The sequence below is a fragment of the Prosopis cineraria genome, unplaced genomic scaffold (genome assembly GCF_029017545.1).
Source record: "Prosopis cineraria cultivar Desert tree isolate PC_DT_omini unplaced genomic scaffold, ASM2901754v1 PC11, whole genome shotgun sequence".
In the NCBI taxonomy this organism is placed as follows: domain Eukaryota; kingdom Viridiplantae; phylum Streptophyta; class Magnoliopsida; order Fabales; family Fabaceae; genus Prosopis; species Prosopis cineraria.
The window spans coordinates 25,623,088-25,632,765 of NW_026555342.1; the positions used below are offsets into that span (position 1 = coordinate 25,623,088).

The 9,678-nt window shown below is 29.6% G+C and overlaps 1 non-coding gene across 1 annotated transcript; it reads right to left on the minus strand.

The window, feature by feature from the left end:
* Positions 1-7,330: 7,330 nt before the first annotated feature.
* On the minus strand, positions 7,331-7,437 carry LOC129287342 (small nucleolar RNA R71). Its single transcript, XR_008587662.1, has one exon. It is a non-coding gene; the product is annotated as a small nucleolar RNA R71 (small nucleolar RNA).
* Positions 7,438-9,678: the final 2,241 nt, after the last annotated feature.

The following is a 9,678-nucleotide window of genomic DNA, read 5'->3' on the forward strand; positions in this document are numbered from 1 at the left end:
GTTCATGCTGATCTTTTCTTTTCAATATTTAGCTTTTCTCCATGGACTCTAATCTTAATCTTTTTACTGTAGTATAATTTGCTATTTGCTTTGCTTCAAAAAAAAAATTATAAACCATAATTTTACCTTTTATTTTATTTATGTTATATATATATATATAAAAGGAAACTAATTGAGCATGCTCAGTACTAGAAATTTAAATTAGGGAGGGACGAATTTCTCGCTAAATGAAAAAAATTCCTCGCTAAATGGTAGTTGGCAAGTTGTTATTTTCATTGCAAAAAACAAGTTTGCTAATTTTAGTGACGAAACATTTTCCCTTGCTAATTTACTAGGGGATTCGATCTCTCGCTAATCACAATTGTGTATTACTAACTTTAGCTAAAAATTAATGAGGAGATTTGCTGCTCCTCACTATTGTAGCAAGGGACTCCAGCCTTGCGAGTTTTCCTCGCTAAAAGAACAAATATTTAGACATGATTAGTGAGGTATTATATTCCTCGCTAATGGTTTTATTTTGATTTTAAATTTCTTGTTATTTCATCGCAAAATAATTAATTTATTTTAACAAATCCCTCAAAATTTGCAAATTTTGGCACTTTTGGTTCCTATGTAGCCACACAATTAATCATCCATTCCAATTTCTAATTAGAATAATATAACAAAAATTCAATACTGCGTCAATATAATAAATTTTTTTGGAAACGGCATGAACAGATAAGAAGGAATCAAGAAGGCATCAATAATGTCATGAGAGAACTAGAGGATAGCAGTTGACTGAAAGAGATAGAGTGAAGGTGAGTTAGGTTAGTCTTACAGAGTGTTTGCCTTTGAGAGGTTGTTTTTTGCATTGAAATTCTTTGAAGTTGGAATTGGTGAATTTTTGTGAAGGTTTTTTTTAGTATTTTCACTCATTTTAATATTTTTTAAAAATGTAAAATATTCCCTCTATTTTTTTAAAAAAGAAAACTTCACCGAAATTCACCAATTTCAACTTCAAAAGATTTAAATTCTTTTTTTTTTTTGCCCTGTGTTGGAGACTTTGGGGGGGAAATGAACATAAAGTAGTAAAAAAATAAAAAATAAACACGAAGAAAAAGAAATGAATAAGGCCGGCACCTAACACATATTTTACCCTGGAAAAATTATGAGAAAAACAAGAATTTTATGTTAAAAATATAAGAAATATTAAGAAAAAATAATTTTCTATAAAGAGAAATAAAAAAATATATAAAAATATATCACTATTCATCTTGATTTAGATAAGCATAAAATCAATTTGCTTATTTTTTTTTTATTTAGAGAGGCATAAGAAATGCCTCTCTAATTTCCTCACTAAATATATACTTTTAGAAAAGTGAAAAAATTTCCTGCTACTTATTTTATTTGAGAGAGGCATAAAAAGTACGTCACTAGATTTCTCATTAATCTTCTTATTTTGGAGGAGAATAAATATGCCTTGCTATTTTTCTATTTAATCAATTATTTTATTTTACAGAGAAATTAACAGTCTCTTACTATTTTTATTGCTAGTTTAGAGAGATAAAATTATTCCTCACTAATGATCTTCTTTTAGAGGGAAATTGTCAGTCTCTCACTTTTTTCATTAATTATTTTATTTTAGAGAGGAATTGATAGTTTCACATTATTTTCCTTGCTGATTGTTTTATTTCAAAAAGGAATTGATAGTTATTCACAATTTTTCTTTACTAATTTTATGCTAGTTACAAAATCGACATTCCTTTCTAATTTAAATTTTTAGAGAGGTATAAACGATCTCTAACTAATTTACATTTTTCTAACTGTGGTTCATTATTATTTTAATTATTAATATTATTCATAAAAAAAATCAAGGGAGAATTATATATAAGTCCCTCAAGACAATCAATTACTCTCAAATTCATTGACAATTAAGCTAAGGAGAATTATAACACATTATTGTCATTCTCCTAAGGTAAGCGGATATGTGTTGTCATTCTCCTAAGCTTAATTGTCAATAGATTTGAGAGTAATTAATTGTCTCAAGCAGGACCTTAAAGTAATTCTCCCTAACATCAATCAACAAGACTTTCAAGCATATATAGATTGAAAAAAACAAAAACAAACCAATCATCAAATTGGATTGAAGCACGCATTAGTTCAAATTCTAATGATGACGTGGTACTCAAGCTGTGATTAGGCCATTCATGATTAAATTAACATATTTTATTTCTATACTAACTGTTTAGACAATGATGAGTGCACATTTTACTAATAAATAAGTTTAGATTTTGAATTTATTTGGTTAAATTTATAAATATTCTATACTTATTTAATTAATATTTATATATTTTCCTCCTATCAATTAATTATAAGATAAAAAGGAATTTTGATACAAAATCTACTTATATTCTTTTTTTTTTCAAAACAAAAATAACAAGTTAAATTAAAGAAAGAAAAAGATAATACATAATCATAAAAGGAAAAGGAAGGAAGTAGCAAGTCTCATGCGTGTGTAGAAAAAGATGAAAGATTATGGGAGATGCGAAGTACTGGACGTGATTTTTTACGTGTAAAAATTAGAGAAAATGACGAAAGATTACGTGTAAAAAAAAATAAAATGAAATGTTCCCCTGGAATTATAAATGTCCGCGCACAGACAAGCTCAACGGATCCACTACTGCGCGCGGACGAGTGTGCAGTGAAGGAGAGTCCCCCACCTTCCTTTTTGCCGCGCACAAATGGGAATGAATTATGCACGACCGAGCGCGGACAAGAGAAAATGAACAAGAACAAAATATAATTTAAATATTTTAAATAAGATATCATCATATCTAATAGGGAAAATCATTCTAAGATCCCATGAAAGCATTCAAAATATGCTGAAGTCCCATGAATTTATCAAATAGCTACCAGATCCCTAGGAACTTAAGGGTGAATAAATCTGAAAATGAAATTACTAATTTGTCCTCTACCATTAAAAAGAAAATTTTGCTTGAACGCATATCTCACGAAACCCATAATTAACGATACTGAAGATTGATGCATATCCATGATTATTGATCATGATAGGGTAATTTTTACTTCTTCATATCTATGATTACCGCTCTTGTCTTCATCTAAGTGAGGTGAGAGTGTTCATCACTGCAGTATTTCATCGACAGAAAACAATACAGTAATTGTTGAGCAAGTAAATGATTTCTTATGTGTTAATGATTTTATTATTATTTAAGGGTGGGATAATGCTTTCTAGGTTTACCTACGATCATTTGATTTGCACAGCTAATGGGTATGAATTTATTTGGTGCGACATTGATATGTTGAAAAATATCTGATACGAATAACTCTACATGTTGTCAATAGTGTATTCTTGTGTTGTAAATATGCTATGGATAGTTGTCGATGTACTGTATTGTGCAGTATGACTTGTAAGAATACTTATACTATTGAAAAACATGTACTATGTTATGTTTTAAATTTTTTTTTCATATATGGGACATTTTATATATTATTCTCAAGCATTTGATACAAGCTTTTTTTGTTGAAATATTTATGTTGTACCTTATAAGACTGACTTGTGGTGCAAGATGACCTCTATAGGCAGAAGATATAATTCATGTGGTGGCTATTGAGTCATTGTAATAACGTGAAGGAGCACGAAGTCATGCCCTTGTTAGAAAGATCCCAAGAAAGGAAGAGGAGAAAATAGAAGATTATTGATAGAACTTTAGGATATAAGTTTATTGATAATCATGTCCTTTTATATAGTTAGCCCATTTCGTGTAGTTAACATAGACAATGTTATTATAAATTATGATTACAAGTTTGTAAATGTGGCAAATAGTTTGTTTTATTAATTAAATGTTGACAAGTGGCAAACTGTGATTGACCAGTGGTTTTCACTTTATTGATACATTAGGTGCTGTTATTCGCTTTAAAAATTAACAAACTATAAGAATCTGTTGATTATTTGCCATTGTCAATTGACAAGTGGTTATCACTATATTAATAAGCTAAGCTATGCATTCATCATTGACAAGTGTTAATACATTAGGTGCTATTATTTTTTTTAAAAATCAACAAGTTATAAGAATCTATTGATTATTTGCTATTGGCAATTGAGAAGTGGTTATCACTATATTGACAAGCCATGCATTCACTATTGATAAGTGCTGATACATTAAGTACTGTTATTCCCTTTAAAAATCAACTAGTTATAAGAATCTGTTGACCAGTTGCCATTGGCTATTGACTATAAGTTATCATTATATTGACAAGCTATGCATTTGCCATTGACAAGTGTTAATATATTAGGTGCTGTTATTCCCTTTAAAAATCAATCAATTATAAGAACCTATTGACTACTTGCCATTGGCCATTGACTACAAGTTATCACTTCATTGACAAGCTATGCATTCTTCATTGATAAGTGCTAATACATTAGGTGCAATAAACAAAAAAAAAATTCCAGCTACATAAACAAAAAAGTACGCTTGTCTCTGATATTTTCTAGCATGGATTAGGATTTTTGCAAGTCTTGGAGGGATGACTAGTCTCATGGCATCTTGCATAATGATAAACCCTTTTGTTTTGGATTCGAGATTCCCTTCTTTTATGCTTTGGCTTACCCGAAAGCCTTATAGTCATTGGTAGCTTCAAGCAAGTTTGGGTTAATAAATTTGTCATTGTTAATGCTTATGGACATGGACAGTCATGTGTGGTTACCAACTTTATGTTGTTGGCATATAACATTCATCCACAAAATTGTACACATTGCCATAAACTAGCTTGATTGTGGCACATGCATGTGTATAAGGTATTCCATTCATTTGCCATGCTAAACAAGAGCATGTATGTGCTACTCATTTGATGATATCATTCTAGTCAACTCCTCATAAGTTGTCCGTTCCTTCATTGTTTTTTTTCTAACACTGCCCCCAACATATTGCATACTTCCTTGGTCATAATTTTGAAAATGTCCCCTATATGAAAAAAATATAATATATGTTCTCCAGAAGAACTTGCCATCTTACAAGTCAACCTACACCACACACAGTGTATTGATAACTACACATAACATAATGACAACACATTCAACCACTATTGATAAGATGTAATGTTGTTTCATAATAGAGATTTTTTAACAAAATAAGCTTATATCACATGTTTGAAAATAATATATAAAATGTCCCCTATATGAAAAAAAAACATAACATAATACATGTTTTCAAGTAGCATAAGAATTCTTACAAGTCATCTTGCACAATACAGTGTATCGACAACTATCCATGGCATATTGGTAACACAAGAATACACTATTGACAACATGTAGAGTTATTCGTATTAGATATTTTTTAATGTATCAATATCACACCAGATAAATCCATACCCATTAGCTATGCAAATCAAATGATCCTAGGTAAACCCAAAAAGCATTATCCTACCTTTAAACAATAATAAAATCATTAATGCATAAGAAATCATTTACTTGCTCAACAATCACTATATTTTTTTCTGTCGATGAAATACTACAGTTGTGGATGAACACTCCTACCTCGCTTAGATGAAGACAAGTGCGGTAATCATAGATATGAGGAAGTGAAAATCACCCTAGCATGATCAAGAATCATGGATATATATCAATCTTCAGTATCACTGATCATGGGTTTCATGAGATATGTGTTCAAGCAAAATTTCCTTTTTAATGGTAGAGGACAAATTAGTAATTTCATTTTCAGACTTATTTACCCTTAAGTCCCTAGGGATTTGGTAGTTATTTGATGAATTCATGGGACTTCAGCGTATTTTGAATGCTTCCATGGGACCTTAGAATGATTTTTCCTATCTAATAAGATAATGCATGATCTGAATAGATTCTAAGCTTATAAAGGTCAAATTTATTATAAATAAACCTTTCAAAAGCCTCTCAACACATCCAATCTCAAATCTAAAGGCTAAAAGGAATATTATAGAGTCCGAAGGAATCTTTCGAACTAGGAGCATTTTCTCTTCTATTCTTCTTTAGATTCTTTTGATGTCTTTTATATGAGATTATAGTTTTAACTCTATGCATTCTTGCTAAACTCTCAGTTTGGGTAGGAAATAGGTTGGGATGAATTTTGTTTCTTTATTTGTTTTGTTTGTTGAACAATAATTTTTGTCCATGAAATTTATCTTTGCTTTTATATTTATCATTCTTATTTTAATTACTTATTATATTTGACCAGTATATAATTTGCTTATAGATAGTTTGATGAATTGAAAGGTGAAGAACTTATTTAGGCCTAGAAAGATAGATGCATATGACTAAATTAGAAATAATTTAGGAGTTTATGGTAGTTTATATCATAGCTTCATGGTTTGCTTAAAGAATAGAATTTAGTGAGAGTTAGATTTAACTCTAACTATATACATCCTAATACACTGAAAGATAATTATAATATCTTAAAAACAATTGTCACCATAAAAGAAAGGAAGATAACTAACTGCATTAGAATAATCCATTCTGGTAGGTGAATCCTGATCCTTAGCGCTTGTTTGATTGGTTGATTTATTGTTCTCATCACTTTTATCAATTTTCTTGTTTATTTTATTTATTTAATTATTAAGTATTTTTCAAAAATCCTTATTTGATTTCTTAAATAACCAAGATCACTACTTTAAGTTCGACCCAAAATACTCTTGATTTATTACTATATTGATCTCGTGCACTTGCAAGAGCTTGATCAAGGTTTGGTGTCATTGTCGGGGAAGATATATCACTTTGTTATTTCTTTTTTCATTTTTTTAATTTTTTTTTGGCTTTCTTATGCAAACTAGACACTTTAAGAAATCCTTTAAAGTTGAATTGACTCCTACTAATAAAGAAATTGAATGATTGTGCAAGATTAACATGAAAAATTAAGGGGAACCTAAGCAAGAAAACTCTGATCAATTAAAGTCTCTAAAGAAAATCTCTAATAGTGAGACACCAATGGAGGATCATGTGCTAGTTGCTACACCTCGATGGAGGGACATTAGTATTCCTCATGTAATTGCTAGCCTTTTAGACATTCGACTGGACACCTAAGCTAGAAACTATGAGCTCAAGACTTATTATTTGAATAGCCTTCCATTATTCTATGGTAGGCCATCTGAAGATGCTCTAGCTTTCATTAAGAAGTTCTTCTATGTTGTCTTTATGCTCTCTTTCAACTAGCTAAGTGACGATGAACTTCATATGTGCTACTTTGCTTGCTGCCTTCATGATTATGCTAGTGAGTGGCTTTTTGAACCTAATTGAAGACTCCCTTACTACTAGGAACAAGTGTCTGATGTTATATCATGGTTCTATTCACTACTTCACATTGAAGAGCTTCGTGACAAGATCTTTAATTTTTTGCAATTTTTTAGAGAACCTTTCCATGAGACCTGGGAGATATACAACACTTTGTTGAAACAATGCCCTCATCATGGCTTTGCACCCCTCGTGATCATTAACAAATTTTATAAGGGGTTGATGATGACATATTATAATTTGGTTGACATAGTTGCTGATGGCTATAAGGGAGAGAGAATGACAAATTAGATGATGCTCATCTATAAGCGCCTTACTAGAAACTCATGTTAGAAAGGGGACAATAGGAGGAAGGTCCAAGCCTATCAAGTAGAATTTAGCTCTATCATTACTACTCAATTAGATGACCTTAATAGGAATATTCAAAACTTAATTTCTAATGTTATTACTCCTAATTATTATGTTCCTATTAATTCTACTGATGCATCTTATGGTTACTTGCAGGAAAATTATGGCAATCAAGTTGCAGAGACCTACTATATAGATGCTATCCAAAATAAGAGGAGACAGGGAAGGCCCTATAACCCCTTTATCCACATATATAATGAGGGTTGGAAAGACTACCCAAACTTTTAGTGGGGGACAAGCACAAAGCAAATGAAATTCGAGCAACCTTTGGCTCTACCCCAATAATCATCTAAACATTGATGAAAAGTTTAACAAATTAGAGGATATGATCTCCAAGCTATACACAGCTTAGATGACTACATAGTCTACTATTAAGACTATACTTAAAAATATGGAGGCATAACATTAAGTCACCATGAGAAGCCTGGAGACACAATAGCAAGTTGCCATAAAAAACTTAGAAACTCATATGAAGTAGTCAACTAACATATTATCAGAACATCCACAAGGTCAACTATCATGCAATACTAAAGTCAAGCCCAGGCAGGGGATCATGGCAATTAGTACAAGGAGTGGCAAACAATTGGAGGACCTAGTCCCTCCACAAAAAGCCATGAGGGAGGACCTACCATAGGAAAAAAATGCCAACTCACCGATAAAGGTAAATGACACTACTACAAAAATAGGATCTAGTAGCATACATTTTATAGCAATAAAAAAAATAAAACACTACTAATACTAAAATTCAAACATCTTAGGTGGCGTTTCTAATATCAAATGTCACCAATTATAAATTACTCGTTTTGTTAAAATTTTAGTAAATAATAATAGGTGGTGTTTATTAAATGAAATGCCACAACTTTTGGTTAATTCCATATATGGTGGCATTTCGGTAATAAAATGCCGCCTATCTAATTTGTCAAATTGTTTTACTAAATCATAAAATAATTTTGACATAATTACTTAATTATAATTAATAACAAATATATATTCTTAATTAATAAATTAAATTTAGATAGGTGGCATTTCAGAAGTTTGAAAATGCCATCTGTTTAATTTTTTACAAATTAAAATAAGAGAAGTCACGTTTCTAGTGATTTAAAATGTCATCTCTCTACTCTTGTTTATCTTTTTAGAGTAAGAAATTGTTTTGTTATAATCTATTAAATTTATTAATAATAAATATATTTTATTATTTTAGTGAAATCACTACAATAGAGGTGGCGTTTCAAGGGAAAAAAAAAGGAAACATCACCTCTATATTTTTTAATAACTTTAATAAATAATTAATATATATTTGTATTCATAAATGAGATGAGGGAGGTGGTATTTCCAAAACTATGAAATGCCACCTATCCATGTTTAAAATTTTATTAATTATAATAATTAAATATAATATATTTAATCTGTATAATATAAGTTATTAGATGAATAACAATTTTAACATAGTTTAATTAAATAATTTTAGTAATTAATTAGCTTTGTAGGTTTAGATAATTATCATAATATAATTTATTTAATTATAAATTATTAATTATTTCATTTCTATATAAATGTTTAATTATTAAACATATATTTTAAGAGAGGTGGTGTTTTTGTGTATTGAAAATGCCACCTCTTTTATATTCCGTTACATATTATATTTATGATATCAAATATTTATTTTCTATATTCTAGATAAATATATTTACAAATTTGTATATATATATTTATTTCATTTGATTAATTAAAAATTATCTAAATTTATAAATTATTAAATAATATTTATAGAGAGGTGGCGTTTGTATGCAATATAAATGCCACCTCTCTTATTTCTTGGACAATATATTTAATCATTATTTTATATGTTTTTATAATTAAAGAAAATTAATCGTAACAAAGGTGGTGTTTATGACTTATGAAAACACCACCTTAGCTAATCAGATTGTGCAAGAGAAGTGGTGTTTTAGTAAGTAAATGTTACCTCTGTTAAAATTATGCGAGAGAGGTGGCATTTTAGTTAGTAAAAAACGCCA